The sequence below is a fragment of the Myotis daubentonii genome, chromosome 4, assembly GCF_963259705.1.
Source record: "Myotis daubentonii chromosome 4, mMyoDau2.1, whole genome shotgun sequence".
Lineage (NCBI taxonomy): Eukaryota > Metazoa > Chordata > Mammalia > Chiroptera > Vespertilionidae > Myotis > Myotis daubentonii.
This window is the reverse complement of record NC_081843.1, coordinates 71,345,332-71,361,021: the sequence shown is the minus strand read 5'-3', so window position 1 is coordinate 71,361,021 and position 15,690 is coordinate 71,345,332.

Below are 15,690 nucleotides of genomic sequence, written 5' to 3'. Positions count from 1 at the left end.
TGCTTCTGAAAACATAAGAATCCTAAAGTGATACAAAAGTCTCCTCCCTCGGGACCAGCAGAAGGGAGGGACCTCATGCATGCGTTGACAGTAGAAGTGAGTATTAGAGGAAACTGTTTGATACCAGAGATTATTTCTGGAAGATTTTGTTCTGTCGGGAAAAACACACATGAGTTTTCCTTACCTCTGGCATTAAGAACCCGTTAAGTTTTTATACTAAAACTGTGGACAGTAGGACCTGAAGTCTTTTTACCAGGCTTGTTGTAAATGTCCTGACCTATCAAATGAGGATTTTTCTTAAGATGAAGAAGAGAATGTAATCTGATCCCTCTTGATTCCACTGAGGTAGTCAGACAATACACCAGGGCCCTTGATAAGGGTTCTTGAATGTGCTGTACAAAATGCAAATTAAATATAATTATCTAGTCTTTGTAAACACCTAAAAATGACATTTAGCAACCATGTCTAGTTGGGATCTTATTCTGACTAAGTTATTGTAAAAAAAAATGTATACTTACATGTCTGTGCATATGTGTCATTTTGATAAAGAGCAAGAAAAACACTTCAGAATTATGCTTAGCCCTAGCTAGTTTGGCTCAGTGTATAGAGCATCAGCCTGTGGACATACAATCCCAGGTTCGATTCTGGTCACATGCCCGGGTTGCAGGCTACATCTCTAGTAGGGGGCATGCAGGAGGCAGCCGATCAATGATTCTCTCTCATCATTGATGTTTCTGTCTCTCTCCCTTCCTCTCTGAAATCAATAAAAATATATTTTTTAAAAAGAATTATGCTTAAAAGATATCAAGAAAATTTTATTGATTGGAAAATGATAGTGGGGGATTAAGAAACAGAGAAAGGAAAAGAGAGGAAGAGAGGGAGAAAGGAAGTCTCAGACTTTGAGAAGTTCTATCTATACTTCCACATCCTATGAGGAGCCTGTGAACGCCCGGTGGATGAACGCACTATAATGTAGGAGAATCAGGTGGTGTCTGGGAGACCTCAGTTTTGTCCCTAATCATCTGTATGAGCCTGGACAGGTCTTTCTTTACCTCATAGGGCCTCTCCTTCTGAAAAGGGACATTTCTTTTGAGTTCTGAGATTTTTCCAATTAGAGGAGTGAGGGAAAACTAAGAATCATCTTGCTGCAAAAAGTTAGAAAAATGGTAGTCAAATTCCAAACAAGTAAAGGCAACAGCACATTCCTAGAAAAAGGTGTATTTGAGCCCTCAATCCCTGGTGTATTACATGAGCAATATTGAGCTACTTTCGGTTTACTGGTATTGATACAGAAGAGCTCCACTTTGGGCAACTGCACTGCTCATCAGCAGCCCACTAAACCCAAGAAAGGAGTGCTTTGAATATATGGAAAGGACATTGCAGGGGCACAGTCTAGCATTTTGACCCTGAAACTCGATTCTCCTGAGTTCTCTGGCAATTTTTAGGGATCCATGTTAGTAAATGGAGACATCAGCATTCTGTTTGGAGCAAGGTGGGACCATGTGCCTTTTTCTTCCTCCTTCTACACCACACCTTCTAGGTGAGGTTCTAGAATGCTTAGGATTTTTGTCAGTATTAGAATAGCTATAAATTCTAATCATTCTTTAAAACTTACGGTATTGATTAGGTCTGTGCTCTGGGGAAACACACATACAGACCTGGGCCCATCCTGCCCCACGGAGGAGAAGCTGTTATTGGAGATGAAGTGTTAAGCTTTCAGTCTTTAGCAAGGATGAAAAGTGCTTGCAACCCAATCTTTTCACTTGAGATTTAGAAGGCTCTTGGAGCAATTAACAGGATAGCCACTAGATTTAGCGAGATCCTTCCTCTTGGGAATTTGGGAAGCTGCCACAAAAGACTGGGACTTTCTACCCAAGGCAGGGATACATCCTGATCCTTGGGAGAGACCCTCCTGCTTGTCCTTTGAAGTGAGTACTTCTCTGCAGGTGTCCGGTAGCTCCTTTCTTGGAGGCTGCTTCGGGTTTGGAACTTTCTGCTAAGCACTCCCAGTGACCGTTCTCCATGGGGCTTTGGGAAATGTACATGGTAATCCTTTAACAGCATTACAGAGATCAGAAATAGTTCTTCAAGCAAAATGGAAGAGGGCTGCCCAGCACTCTCTTTCCTGGCTTCTGTTTTTCTTAGAGGTGGCCTAGCCCACCTTTGAAGCATCTCCTTCCCCTATTCCATCATCGAGTGCCTTGCTGCTGCCCATTCTCAGCCAACACACAGGTCTTAAGTGCAGCATTTTCCAGACTTGGTCATTCTTTTTTTTTTTAATATATTTTATTGAATTATTTTACAGAGAGGAAGGGAGAGGGATAGAGAGTTAGAAACATCGATAAGAGAGAAACATCGATCAGTTGCCTCCTGCACACCCTCTACTGAGGATGTGCCCGCAACCAAGGCACATGCCCTTGACTGGAATCGAACCTGGGACCCTTCAGTCCGCAGGCCGACGCTCTATCCACTGAGCCAAACTGGTTAGGGCAAGACTTGGTCATTCTTGGTTAAATGTCGTACACCAGGATTTCCTCCATTGAAGAGGAGGCAGGAGGAGGTGTGTCCAGTCCTGTGGCCATCTTGGGTGACTTTCCTACCTTAGGTCCTCCAGAGCCAGCCCCAGGTGCTCGCTTTTCCTGGTCCAGTGCTCTCACCCCAGGAGCTGTTCCAACCACCTCTCCAACAGGAGAGGCCAGGGAGGGCCCTATTTGCTTTTCTGCCCTGGGACATTAGTGTTTTCCATACTCGTCGATGATGCCATGGCAGGCGGTGCAGGACGAGGAGCCACACAGACCACACCGGGACGGGATCTTTTGCTTCTTTCCCTGGCTGTCACTGTTTATATTTAACATTGTTGGTTATGCCCCTTTGTTTAGTTGTTTCTTTCAAATATTTAAAGCATGGTCTTATTGCTCTTTCAAGTTTTACTTCAAGTCTGTACATAATTAACGAACGAATTGTATTCATTTCATTTCACAGCAGGGAAATTCAATTTTTGATGGTTCTTCCTTTCACCATCTTTAGTCAGAATAATCTCTCTATATAAAAGGCTAATATGCTAAGTGTCTGACCAGTCGCTATGATGTGCATTGACCACCAGGGGGCATATGCTCAACACAGGAGCTTCTGTGACGCACGCTGGCCATTTACAAAGAAATGGCACCACAGACCTAACACCCACAAAGCAACACTCGGCTTCCCCCAAGTGGGACACAGGCCCCGCCACCACCCTAGAGCGACAGCCCACCAAGTCACAGCCAATGCTGCTGAGACCCCATGGCACAAAATGCGGCCCACAGCCCAGCCCAGCCCAGAAATGGTCCTTGTAGGCACCGGGTAATGATGTCATATAGCAACACCTGGCTTCCTCTCCCTAGTGACTAGCCTCCTAGCAGATTCTTCAGCCCAGGAACACAACTTGCTTTATAGCCAGGTGCACACATTTTACACTTTAACCAAATGTCTGTGAAGCATTTTCCCATGCCTCATCTCATTTGGTCCTCACAGAAGTCCTGGAGTAGGTAGATAGGAGACTTGGTGGAATCCTATTTTCTTTTCATTAGCCGCAAAACAGAGATTTAGAAAGCTTAGAAACTTGACCTGACTTAAAATAAGTAAGAAATGGTGGACCTTGAAAATGACTTCAGGTTTTCTCACTGCGCAGAATATAGTCAAACACTGCCGCAGTTAAATATGTTACCCTTTGTTCTCCCTGCGTGATCTACAATAATAATCTGCTTAGTGTTGATATTTACTGCTGTGTTGCTGACAATTACCTGAAAGAGAAGTTGGGGTGCTTCACTGGGATGGAGAAAGTTTAGCTAAATCAGAAAGCAGGTCTAATTAAGCAAGTTTATTCTATACATATATAAAAGGCTAAGTTGACTTGTGCATGCTTGATACATATAAAGCTCACGCTGGTGCCAATCGCATGCATGTGTTTTGATCTGTCATTGTCGATCATGAATTTGGTTGACACTCTATTATAGAGAAAGGGTGAATAGCGATATTAAAATATTTCTTCTAATTAATTTTCTTTTAATGTGCATGAATTTGTGCACTGGACCACTAGATATTAAATACTCTTCAAAAAATTTTTTATTGAAAACTGAAAACTTATTTAAACATAAGATATGTTTGAGTTAAAGTTCTGGTTGTGTAACTTTGACCAAACTATTTCACCTCTGCAAGATTCAGTTTCCTCTTCTTTCAGAACTCAGATAATAATACCCACAACCCAGCAATGTCAGAATGATTACATGAAGCAATGGTGTCTAGCTTTCAGCAAAAAGCCTGACACATGGTAAATTATCCATAAATTATGGTGGCCATGAGGATGATAAGTGAATGGTTTGGAAAGATATTAGAGAACTTTTTAAGTATGTGTTCGTCTTTAAGAGTCCATCTATCCTAGTCTAGGCTGCTTCTAGCACAGTTCTGTCCTCGATACAGGCCATTCATTTGACTGCACTTTGAATTGACCTTGTAAACAAGCTCTTTTCCCTTCTGTGGCCCATGTGGTTTCTGTGGTCTTCTTTTTTTAATCTGTTAAAACACTTTGAAGTTCGGCTTTGTCCAATTCCCACTGGAACCTGGTGGTGGTTTCCTATTTCTGGTTTACTGCTAAAGAATCATCAGGAGAGAGCATTAGAGCAAGGTCACCCCAATACACTAAATAAGAAATATATCCATGTTGAACATTTCCAGGGTGAAATAAAGAGGGCTTCCTCTCAGGGTGATGTTCTGTCTTTGTCTTGTCTTAGAAAAATGAGCTATAATTCTCTGAATGATTTGCCACATTACTTACCTTATCAACCATGATATTTTAATCTTCACATCTGCTCGTAATTAAAAAGAAGAGCCTCTGAATGTCACAAGGACACAAGTACATGCAATGGGACTTGTAAGCTGCTGCAAAAAGATTTTGGTTCAATTTTCCTGCTACCTTAAAATTTTGATACTCAAACACACACACACACACACACACACACACAAGAACACCAATTTTTTTTAAAAAAATCCACTAACCCTGCATCCCCTTGAGTGCTGCTGGACCTATAGGCCTGTGCCAAGCAGCTAACACTTGGCCAGGCTTCTATTTGGCCAGCTTCTATTTGACCAGATGATGTTTGTTCACGTTATCAAGAATAAAGCCTACCTCCTGAGATTTCAGTGCAATACAGGAGAAGATAAGAGGATAGAACTGATTATTATGTTCACAAATGCTTGGGAATCCAGGATAAGAATAAGTAAAACACACCTAAATGCAGAATGATAGTGCTACCAATAGAAAGATCATTTGAAAAGTGTTTATGCTCATGAATACCCAAAGTAAAGTGTGAGGGCTCCCTGATAAATATTGCTGTGGCCCGTGGTTGCGGGATGTGTGTGCCTGCTATGAGCTAGCATCACCTCTTGATGGGTTTGGCATGGATAAGATCTCTGAAGGCCAAGAGACAAATGCAAGGTAAGTCCTTTGCGGGGAGTTCGGATGCAGACCTCACTAGAACTATCTGGAAACAAACTTTTGGGGGCTCGAAGCAAGCTGTGGATGAATGCGTACTGCCCTTAAAGCACCAAGTGATTCCCAGGTTAGGGTTGAGAAAGCAAAGAATTTAATAGGAAGCACTCTGTAAGCACATCAAGGGGAGGAAATAAATGGACCTGTGAGAAACAGTTGCCTCCATACATTAAGAACAGCCCAACGCCAGACCGGGAAAGGGAGGTGCAGAACAGTACGTGCTGCTGTATGAGATGCAGTCTAAGGAAAAGAGTCTTTAAAAAGTTATTTTAAAAAGGTAGAATCATAAAGCATCAGCTTGCAGACCAAAGAGTCCCAGGTTCGATTCCGGTCAAGGGCATGCACCTTGGTTGAAGGCTCCTCCTCAGCCCTGGTCGGGGCGCATGCAGGAGGCAACTGTGTGTGTTTCTCTCACATGAATTCCTCTCTGTCTTTCCCTCTCTTTTCCATTCTCCCTAAAAAGCAATGGAAAATATCCTTCGGTGAGGATTAACAATAATAATGATGATGTCGATAATAATAATCCTAAAATATTAAAAACCAAGGGCCATCACGACCTAAACGACCAGACGGATGACCAAACAGCAGGCTGTGTGGGATGACCAGGCCGGCAGAGGGGTTAGTGAGGGACGACCAAACGACTGAACAGCAGGCTGTGTGGGGCAACCAGGCTGGCGGGGGGGTGGGGGGGGGCAGTTGGGATGACCAGTCTGGTGTGGGGGGCAGTTGGGGGCAACCAGGCCATCAGGGGGTGCAGTTGGAGGCGACCAGGCTAGTGGGGGGGGCAGTTGGGGGTGACCAGGGTAGCAGGGGGCAGTTAGGGGCAATCAGGCTAGCAGGCAGAGGTGATTAGGGGTGATCAGGCTAGCAGGGGGTCAGTTAGGGGCGATCAGGCAGGCAGGCAGATGAGCAGATAGGAGCCAGTGGTCCCGGATTGTGAGAGGGATGTCCAACCTCCAGTTTTGGCCCGATCCCCAGGATCAGGCCTACACCAGCAGTCAGCATCCCCTGAGGGGTCCCGGATTGGAGAGGGTGCAGGGTGGGCTGAGGGGGACCACCCCCCATGCACGAATTTCATGCACTGGGCCTCTAGTAATAATAATAAGGTAGAACCATCCTAAAATGTCTCTTGCTCAGAAGAAAAATAGGTAGCCCAGATGACAATCATCCCCGGGGCTCAGAAGTATGCTGCAAACAGCTAAACCAAACCATCACCATGTGTAACTGTCTAAGAAGATGTTTCCAGAATAAGCTAATAAACATAGACACCAAGGAATAAAAATGCTACTAACATTCCAGCTATACTCCCCCTCCTAGGGCCTGATACAATACATGAGGAAACTGTTGCTACATGCTATAATAGGAAATACTTTCAAACCCACAAAATAACCAGCAAAAACCTAAAAGCAGAAGGAAATACCGAGAATTAGGCCTATGGAATCATACCTCTAAGCTGGCAGGGCTCCTAACCCACGTAATGATGTGGTGAACAGATGGCATAGCATCCTCCAATATAGCTTGTTTTTATTTAGTATAAAATGCCTGACAATAAAGTTAATACTCCTGTTCTGTTTTTTGTTGCCTTTAATCCTAGAGAGTTGCCAAGTTTCATCTTCAAGTCCCTGTGCTTTATTCTTTTCTTTAGATGCCACATTCATTAATTCAACAAACATTCAACATATACCGTGTGGCAGGCCCTAGTTTCTTGAATAACCATGATCTCTACTGAGTGGCCCTGTGCCCTCTCCTTGACCATAGCTGATTGGACCAGGTGTGACAATTGACTCAAAGTAGACAATTCCTCCATACCCTTCCAGACAGTTATTCCCTGTGAGACTTAATGATCTGTGTGTGAGTCAACTAGGAAAGGGCATCCAAGTCCCACTGTTCCAATAGGAAATCAATCAATCACCTGGATCTTGTGGGTTCTATTGTCTAAAGGTGTTCTTTGTTTTTCCTTTTTTAGTCTATTTTTTTATAATCTTCACCTGAAAATATGTAATATGTTTGTATTGAATTTTTAGAGAGAGAGGAAGGGAGAGAGAGAGAGAGAATGAAACATCAATGTGAGAGGGAAACATGGATAGGCCACCTCCTGTATGCACCCCAACCAGGCATCGAGCCTGCACCTGGGTGTATGCCCTGGAAATCACACCCATGACCCTTTGATGTGTGGAACAATGCTCCAACTGACTGAACTACACTGGCCAAGGCATGGAGTACTAATATTTCTGCAACCCTAGCAAGATGTTAAAATTGGAGTATTAAAACCTTTGGAATATATCAAAATCAGTATAGTGAAACCCCAGGAAGATATAGAAACTAGCATAGAAAAAAAGAAATGAATTTAGAACCATAGTGTTAGTATTTTAGAATAACTTTATGCATATATTTACTTCTATATGTCTGAGTTTTAAACATTTTATTTGAATAATAATAAATTAATTGTGTAAACTATTTCAGGAAATTTTTTGATCATATTTGTGATTAATGATTAAATGCTCATCAAAAAAATAGTTTTCAAAAACTTTTATTTGATAAAGAAATTTAATAATTTTTGCACTCAACAGTGTTAGGTGGCTAAATGTATCTTTACGTGTTTACAGAATGTACACAAAACATCTTGCCACAATGAAAAAACTACTATAATCATGGCTCCTTGTAACTGTCTAAGAATCTGAGAAGCTACTACCACTTTCTCTCTGTCTCTCTCACTCCATCTCTATCTCTCACTCTCAAATTTCTAAAACAAAAATAATGTGACTAGACCTGATCAGTTACCATCTAGTGTAGAACAGCTCTATGGGGCATGCTTCACACAGGGCTTCCTGTGGTAAACATTCGTGATCCGATCAACTGATGCCGTCACAGCAGGATTACAGGACATGAAATCTGACAACTTCTGAATTTAAGCAACAATTCATTTTCCCCTTGTCCTACATGAGGTCAATGGGAAAAGCTGATACTTGGGCTGTGCCTCAAACACTCACTTCAATAAAAATGTGCATGTAAATGTCTATGGATATGAGCTGACAACCTCAGGGTTCTGGCCTTCTGTCAATTGGCTCCCAAAATCACCTCTTTCGGGAACCACGAGAGAAATCCTACTTATGACAGACTTTCTGGCAAGGAAAAACAGTATAAAAGAGAGACTGGGAGTTTAACAGGAAAATGTGATCATATTTTAGTAAATGCATTTCTAGATTAGTCTGGATATGGGATTAAAAAGTGATGTAGATCTTTTAACATAGAAACCCATACCTGAAACGTATATGATCACATTGACCAATGTTACCCCAATAAATTTAATTAAAAGTGATGTGGATATAGTGATTCCTTTGACTTCCATAAGTCAGTAAAATTTAGCAAGAAGAAAACATTTAATGTTGTAGAAAGAACTAGACACCAGCCTTCTCATCTAGCTTCTGCCTCTAAGAAGCTCTATGACACTGGCAAGTAGTGGAAGCTCTCCTGAACCCCATCTTCACACATATACAACTGGGCTTGGCCAGGAGAACTTTCAAGACTTGCCAAGTTGCAGTCACAGCTACAATCACTTAGAATTCTGGGGTCATAGTGTATGGATGAACAGTCTGTTAAACCCTCCCAAATATATTACCTACCCTGCACATTTCCCAAAGATAACATTTTGAAAGTACTTCTCATATTGTAAAGTTAAATATGCCCTATTCAGGCAGAATCTAAAAGAAATACAAAATTCATCTTTTGTTCATTCTCTGGCATTGTTTTATGCCCTATGGACAACTTTAACCACCTTAAGGATAGTTTTTATTCCATAAAATATTAAATGTAGTACAAATCCATTGTAACACTAAGTACAAGGTCACAGATGACCCTGTGAGCACAGGCTTTCTGCATTATGGCGACAGATGAATTACACGGCTCAGTGCACTGGGGATATGATGAGGGCATGGAATTAGTAAGAGTGTTTGTGTCGCTATATAATAGCTTTTTGGTCTTTTAACAAGAATCCTGCTGTGCTGCCCTTTAGTGCTACCAGACTTTGTTCAGTGGCTATTATTCAGCTGTATTCTGCCCAGCATATCAGTAAAACACACAAAAGTATATTGAATATTTCTTTTGTAAAATTATCCATCCTTTTGGATTACTCTTTGGGATTGGTCTGACTGTGCAGTCAGAAAAATGATAAGATAACTTTAGTGTTCAGAAAGTACAATGTTGAATTGTCTCCAACCCTAAATAAATTGTAGAATGATAGAAGACAAACTTGGTGTTCATTTTGTCTAAATCCACCACTTGACATGTAGACAACTTTTAGATGAAGTGACGAGTTAAATGTCAATTTTAAAAAGCCTACAGCAATAATAATAGTAATAATCTGTTCTTTATATGTGCCAAGCGCTATTGTAAAGATTTCATATGTATTAACACATTTAATACTTCCTACAATATCACCTTTGACAACCCTATGAAGTACATACCCTCATTTTACATGTGAGGAAACTGAAAAAAGAAAGGCTAAGTAAGCCAGTCACACAGCTAGTAAGCAAAGGACCAGTATTTGATGCCAAGAAATCTGTCTCCATGTGTAAATGTGTGTATCAAAAGGGAAAGAGAACACCAACAAATAAACTATTTTCACTAGAATCTAAACATATGAATATACTTATTTCAGTTACTTGCACTTTTATACCAATAACAATTTGCCTTTGTGGGTGAGATTCTTTTGTTGGATCATGAACTTCATGCTGGAGATTGATTACATGGTGGGCCTGAATGTCATGCAAGCATGGCATGCTGGGAGCTCAGTTCAGATTTGCAAGGTGTTTATCACATGTCACGTTACATAGAACGCTAACTACATGGGTGTTAGTATGACCAAATACATAGGTTTTCTGTGCTCTAGAATTAACTGAATGAATTCGACATAAGGAATATGCTACTTGGCAAAAAGTAAAAGGATTAAAATTTTCAGCACGATTCAAAGGAATAAGGAGACAGAAAGCAAATGCTGACCCTCCTTAAAAGATTTTAAAGAAAAAATAAGAAGTCGTAATCAAGCTTGCAAAACCTCTTTTTTACAAGCTGACCTGCGGAATCAAATCAACTCAAATGCTTTCATCTGCTAACAAGAAAGAGCTTCCCCTCAGTTATTTTCCTTTTTAACATCATCTCATTGACGGTTATCATTGTTAGTTCTTTTATCGAGTTACTGGAGATGCTTGTACTTCTGGGTACCTTATATATATTATTTCTAATCCTGACCACAAATCTCTGTAAATTAAGTATTGTTATCCCCATTTTCAGTTTAAGTAACTGAGATTCTGAGAGACAAAATAACTTGCCCTCAATTATATCACTCATCGCTTGATAATAAGTGCATCATTATTAATACTAAAAATGAATTCTACTGAGTGTATACCATATGCCAAGCATTGTGCCAAGAATTTTACATTGTCCATCTTATTCATTTCTTACAGTAATCCTATAAATTCTGTGTTGTTATTCCTATTTTACTGATAAGGCTGAATAATGATTCCCCCAAAATTTGTCAGTTTGAATCCCCAGAACCTGTGAATATGTTATCTTACACTTTGCAGATGTGATTAGTTAAGGATGGATTAATATGGGAAATTATATTGGATTATCCAGGTGGACCCAATATAATCAGAAGTGTCTTCATAAAAGGGAAGTGGAGAGACATCTGACTGTGGAAAAGGAGTGTCAGAGTAATGCAGTGAGAGACTTGAGCAGCCGCCTGACTTTGGAGTTGACAGAAGGAACCACAAGCCAAGAAATGCCTTAAAAACTAGAAAAGTCAAATGAATGGATTTTTCCCTAGATCCTCCAGAAGGAACACAGGCCTACTCACTTATGTTAGGGCTTCTGATCTCCAGAGCTCTGAGATAATGAATTTGTGTTGTTTTAAGTTACTAAGTTTGTTGTAATGTGTTATAGCAGCAATATGTTATATAACATGTCCACTGTCACATAATTACTAAATGGTAGACAATGTTCAAACCCACATCTGTGTAAGTACAAACCCTAAATTCTCACCCACTGAATCTTGCAGAATGGATCAAATGAGCTGCTTGGCACAACATAACTAAAATGGGCTCATCCCAATCATGATTATGGCAATAACCTCTGGCCACTAATTCCTCTTCTTAAGAGTTCTCAGAATACTTTATTTCTACTTTTCAAATCTTTAAAACTTATGCTGTCTAAACAGTACCTTCTGGGTAGAAAATGAGAATACAAGAATTGATAATATTTTTGCCAAATTTCATCCATATAAAAATCAGAACTGAAGATAAGTTACGTTTTCATGGAACTGATATTCTGGAAATGACTGCTTAAATTGAAGAGTGAAGAAAATATCTGGCCAAGAAAAGTTAGAAACATAACCCAATATTGAAAAAAAAAAAAAGGTCAATGGTTATCCAGCTCTGAGAGATTTTCACCTGTAATTCTAATTAAAATATCATAATCATTATATTGATTATATAACAATGTTCTCAGTTTTTTATCTTTTCATTAGGTATTATATACAGTAACAGACCCTAAGCATACAGTCTGATGAGTTTTGATTCATGTGCATATTCATATAACCTATTGGTTATCCATTGGAAATAAAGAACATTTCCACCACCTTAGAAAATTTCCTCATGCCCCTTAGTTTTCGTCTTCAAGACGACTATGTAACATTAAACTGTAAGCAACCCATTTCTTACTCGCTAGGGCACAATTCTGCTATGCCCACAACTGATTATATACATATTTAGAATATAAATTAGGGTTGTATTATTTAGGGTACATGTAAAGAATACTTGCCTTTCAGTGTAGTCTCATTTAATGGCTTCCATAATTTGTCTTCTACCTGCCTTCATAATTTTGGTCCTCTTCTCTGTTTGATCATATGCTCCATATTCCCAGCATACCCTCCCTTACACCTAGAGAATTTCTATACGTCTTTTAATATCAATTTAAGAGCTACCTTTTTATTGAAACCCTTCCTAGAGACTTCCCCCTTTGTAAATACCCATAGATTAGGTGACTTTTAAACTCAGAAATTTATTTCTTACAATTCTGGAGGCTAGGAAGCCCGAGGTCAAGGTGCTGGCAGATTTGGTGGCTGATGAGGAATCACTTTCTGGTTCATAGGTAGCCATCTTCTTGCCGTGTCCTCATGTGTTAGGATGGGTACGGAGCTCCCTGGGCTCTCTTTTATTAGATTTTTCTTGTCCCGCTCTCATGACCCAATCACCTCTCCTAGACTCCACCTCCTAATCCCATCACATCGGGGATTAGGATTTAACATATGAATTTGGGGGGACACAAACATTCAGTCTATAATAGTGCCCCACTATGCCACAATCACTCTGCTCAAATAAAATGTATTATTGAATTTCTTTACAGGTCACTCTCTACTAGCTCATGAAATAAGATTGCAAACTGCAAAGTCTTAATGATCAGAAAAAGTGAATGAGTAAAGTAGCTAAGATTAATATAACAGAAAATGATTGGGAGTATAGCAAACTAGAAAGCTTGCTACATACCACCATCTAGAAAATGCAAATGAACTTATTTAAATAAAACAAAACCAAAAAAACTTCAGGGCCAAAATCTTGTGGAAAAGCATGTATAAGCCACTAAAGAAGGTGTGGACCCTTCATGATGGAAGGGGTAAATACTAGTGACCAGCTAAGGTTTAAAAGAGTTTACATGTCCAAAAGTTTCTTAGTTCAATTCCTATCTAGCAATCTGCTCTACTGCCTGGGAGAGTAAACCACAACTAATTGCCCTTACCTCAACTTCTAAGTATTATCTGAGAAAACAAGAAATTTCCATCCCAATACCTAATTGCTCACAGATTAATTGTACTTCCATAGAGAAACTCAAGTGAATATATAATTCCTCATAAATGCTATATTACTCTGTTCAACATCATACAATAGCTCTTTCTCATTAAGCAGCATGCTTAAACTGGGATTTTAAAATATTTACATGTTCACATTTTGTAGGCAACTTTTGCACATCATTTGTTTATTAGGTTCTAAATTTACAATATATTGTTGGATAATCTCACTAATGCTCAAATTAATTTATAAGATTTATTCATTTGGACATAATTTTCATGGGTGTTTTCACTTTCTTTGTTATGGGGTCTCACTTCAAACTATTGATGCAGTATGTGCTAAGAAAGAAACACAAGACAGAAGTTTGAGCAATGCCACTAATCAGATTTTACTTTGAGGAAATCAAGTCTCAGAACTTCCAAGAGAAATGGGAGTGACGAACAAATGGCCCTGGTAAACTCTCTTAATCCCCTAGGAGACTATGTTGAGTGACCTTGTTAGAATTTTAGATGATGCTAATGTAATGTGAAGCATCTGCTTAGGTAGGCAGTGCAATGCAGAGATTAATAGTACAGGCTCTGAAGTCAGAGGTCTCGGGTTAAATCTAAGGTCACACTTAATCACTAAAGCCACAGGTTCATTTGTAAAACTAGCTGCCTCAGAGGCTTGATTAAAAAATCAAGTGAGATAATTTGCAAAGTACTTAGTGTCAATTCTGACACATATAAAGATTCAATAAATGATAACATGTACTACTATTATTATTTGCCTGAAATTAAACCAAAAAATCAGATGACATTTATTCATATTGATTTTGGTCATAAAGGAGTTTACTTTCTACTATTCCTTATACTGATTGTTTAACAGCATGAACATTTCTGTTTTATACACACACACACACACACACACATACAAAACACAGTTTTTATAATGAGCTTGTAGTAAAAAAAAAAATGATAATTTTATCTAGCAATACCATGAAGAAGGGATTGTCCCTATGCAAACTCCATCAGCAGTGCTGGAAATTATAGTGAAAAACTACAGCATAATCACTACACATACAAGGTCCTGCATGCTTGTCCAACTACTGACTTCACTGACCTTTCAAATTCTTTTTCCCCCCAATTCTTATTGAAGCATGGTGAAGAGAATGTAGTATGTTCAATCTCCAGTTGAGTAGTTGCAAATAATTAAATTTAATTAAAGCCTGATTGTGCATAAAGAAAAGCCTAGCACTTCCTTGGATCTTGATGTGTCCGTGCAGTATCTTGACTAGCTGGGCTGGCTGTACCCAGCAGCACAACACTTGAGAATTTAAAGAATCAGAAGCTTAAAAAATCAGCAGATGTCATTAATTCAACCTGTGCCCTTGTGCAAGTTAGTCAACTTTGTGAGACTTTGCTTCCTCGCCTTATAGCCTTGGGTGGGACCAGATCCTTTCACAATTTCTTCCAGACTTCAAAGTCTGTGTTTACAGATCATCTGCTTCACCTTTTTCTATCCTAACATAATTTAAGGAAAACACATTCCCCCATTAGCAGTGGCAGAGATCCTCAAATAGAATGACAGACGCCGCCTACTGGAAAGGATCAGAATTGCTAGTGGGATGGGAAATTTGAATTTGAAAAAATCCTGTCACCCCAAGTGGGTTCTTCTTCCCGCTTCTCCACTGACTGAACTACTCCAACTATCTAAATATTAAATTGTAATACATATTATTTATAAAACCTCTAATACAGGGCTCATTAAAGAGTGGCTCTCAGTCCATTATTGGTCTGTATATGTATTTTATACAGTCAAAAAGTATTCTTAAAACATCTTAATTAAGTGCCAAAACTTGCAATTTAAGAGAAATCACAAAAATATGAATTTCTGGTTTCCTTTGAAACTACACTACATTGTGCACAGCCCTACCACCCCCCTGATCTCTAACATTTCTCACTTCACATTGCTCTTTTCTCTTCTAGGAGAGAAACATTTCTCTTTATCTTAGCTATCAAAGGTGGGCAAACTAAGATAGACCATGCTTTTTCCATCCATCCTATTTGATTAACTTTCCATCTGTATGTTATTTGGCCTACTACCACCCTCAGTTTGTTTACCGTGGACTGGCCAGTTCAATATAATTTTTTTTTCTACTTTGTCCCTTTGAGAAATATTTATTTGATCAATTTTAATCTCTCTTCTTATTCATACACTCTCAAGTTGAGTGCCAGATTGTCCTATCCTCTGAACCTCATTTATTTTAACATATTATACCATTACCATATGAACTGCCCAGCTGGTATGGCTCAGTGGTTGGGCATCAACCCATGAACCAAGAAG